This window comes from Ochlerotatus camptorhynchus, unplaced genomic scaffold (genome assembly GCF_037179485.1).
Source record: "Ochlerotatus camptorhynchus isolate MF236.1 unplaced genomic scaffold, CSIRO-AGI_Acam_v1.1 ptg000112l, whole genome shotgun sequence".
In the NCBI taxonomy this organism is placed as follows: Eukaryota; Metazoa; Arthropoda; class Insecta; order Diptera; family Culicidae; genus Ochlerotatus; species Ochlerotatus camptorhynchus.
Genome location: NW_027040602.1, coordinates 2417632 through 2420320, shown reverse-complemented (window position 1 = coordinate 2420320; position 2689 = coordinate 2417632). Strand labels below are relative to the sequence as shown.

The 2689-nt window shown below is 38.3% G+C and overlaps 1 non-coding gene across 1 annotated transcript; it reads right to left on the bottom strand.

Annotated features, from left to right (window-relative positions):
* Window positions 1-1470: 1470 nt before the first annotated feature.
* TRNAV-CAC (transfer RNA valine (anticodon CAC)) lies at window positions 1471-1543 on the bottom strand. Its single transcript has one exon. It is a non-coding gene; the product is annotated as a tRNA-Val (tRNA).
* Window positions 1544-2689: the final 1146 nt, after the last annotated feature.

The following is a 2689-nucleotide window of genomic DNA, read 5'->3' as shown; positions in this document are numbered from 1 at the left end:
TCCTGAACAACTATGCCGAAGTCAGTAACTTTCTATCTGGTCGGGAACTCGAAATATTTTATGTGAGAATTTCACGTGTATACTAGCGTCGCGTAGTGATCACATTCTTAACTATTGAGAACCAAGCAATAGGCTTTGACTTCCTGAAAAACTTTGTGAAAGACAGTAACTTTCAATCTGGTCAGGATCTCGAGATATATCACATGCAAGAATTTCACATGTACACTAGCGCTACGTAGTGAGAAAATTCTGAACTACTATCCACCAACGACAAGGCTATGATCGCCTGAACAACTTTGTCGGAGGCAGTAACTTTCTATCTGGTCAGGATCTCGATATATTCCATGTTGTAACCGATTAAGTCAAATCCCACGTAGTATGGTCACAGTTACGCGGTTTCCATTCACATTTTCCCTATTATCCGCATATTTAGGTGTTTACTGTAATCAAAGTTTAACTTTTTTAGACCAAAACAAGTTTTTTGAGGAATACTCGTTGGTTTCAGATCGATTGGTAACTCAGCAACAAAATAGCAATGGAAAACTCATGTGTGTTGTTCAAAGTACAACAGCGCGAGTAACGGAGGGTTAACGAGTTTCTCTGTACGTTGTAGAATCGCAACTTTTAGTTCTACGTTCCAGATTTCGATTTTGACTTTCAGTATAACAATTTGCTGGAATGAGTTCAATTTAATTACTCTTTGCTGAAATGTAGTATTTGCATTTTTAGCATTGCCGATATTCAGCAAATTAGGCAAATGTTAGAGCATATACTGATTACCAGTAAGCCGAGCTCCCTGTCTACTGAAATGACTGGTCAAGCAAAGAATGTCTACGCAATATGACAACAATTTTAAAATATCATTGGTGTGATTACAGACACGGTTCATATTTTTTAAATTATTATATAAAGTCGATAACATTGCAACAACAAATGATAATTGTTGTTAAATGGGATATAAAGTTTGCAGATATGCTCCTGTGCTTTGTTTTAAGCGCATTTACACCAACCGGGAAATGTAATAATTTATTGTAGATTTGCATGAAAAATATGTTATTTATTCTTTTGCTGCAGATTCAGCAAAAAAAAAGATTCACGGAAGATTCAGCAAAATGTTGTCATTTTGATTGAAATTCGAATTGCTTGAAGTGTCAGCAATATTATTTTCCTGAAAAGTTTGCCTATCTCCAAAATCCAACATCCAAAAGTCCAAAATCAGCAACATTTGGCTGATTTTCAGCGATCTAAATTTAGTGTGTATCCTCTCTTGCCATGATTTTGCTCAGGGGAAAGACAAATCTCGATTACATTTTCAAAGGGACGTATCTGCTTTTATAAACAAAGATTCAAACGTCAATTTGTCCCAACTACTACGCAGACTACCATTACCCTTTCTTTCTGATGCTTGGTCACGTCACAACTTACATCGTTTTATTCCTAAGATTTCTACCATATCCTCAAAAAAAAAACTGTTTCCGCCCGGGTTCGAACCGGGGACCTTCTGCGTGTGAAGCAGACGTGATAACCACTACACTACGGAAACTGCTATGAATTTGATTGCGATAATTAACAAGTGATCCAACTGTCCAAGAAAGTATGATATGTACAACCAACTCGATTATCAAATTCACCGAGACACAAGGCAAGCGCACGGAATAGAGTCGTTGTCGCTTTTATCGTATCAGTTGTTTGGTGCGGTGTGTTGAAGAAACGAAAAAAAAAGAACTCAAGAGAAAAACAACGCCGATGTGTCACTTCTCCCCTTCGAAATAATACATGGTAGCAAAATATGGCTATTTCGTTCTCCATTTAGCGTTGAAGAGTCAAAGTCGCCTTTTGACTGTGTTGGTTTTCAGTCACTTGACTGTCACTCTCTACTGTTGGTAGCTTACCTACATATCTAACCAAGTATCTGTTTTACATGTGACTTGATGCCGTCTCTGGGAAATTATCTATTGAAGCATGTCGCTTTTTGTTGCATTATTGATTCAACCTTGTCTGGACTTCTTGCTACTCATTCATAGCTTCATCCCAAGTAATTTCATTCTAAGTATGACTGACCCTGGATGACTTGGTCTAAGATCGACCGACCCAATGAGAACCATTTTTTGATTGACATGTTGAGTTAACACGTGTTTTTCTAGAGTATACTAGTTGAAGATAGTATAGAACGCACGATGAATAACTTCAAACCACCCGGAAGACCTTAATTGGGTTGTCACCTTCATCGGTAGTGCTAATAATTTGATGATTTTTCTCAACAGTCGTGATCAATTAAATAATTGCCAATGCTCATTTCGCAGAAATTCATACAACCTTGCACTGTACAATTTCAGCTTCCTCCCCCAAGGGAGACAATGGAGCGGTATTTGATATCATGTCCCATAACGCACAACCACTTAATCATTATTCAGTGAATTGGATTCGCACTCTCGTTGCTCGCCTAATATATGACTAGTATCCTAAGAATTTATTGATTTAAAGACATTAACAATGACAGCGGCTCATTCATCTACTTAACCCCAACGCGGGTGGTCGCGGCTTCCACTCATGGATCCCCCTGGGGGAGGGAATTCCAAAGGAAGATAACTCACACTCCGATTTCTAACATTACCACCCATCTACACCGCAGCACGAGCATGTCGACAGGTGAATTATTGATGACATAACAATGGAAAGGAAAGCATTA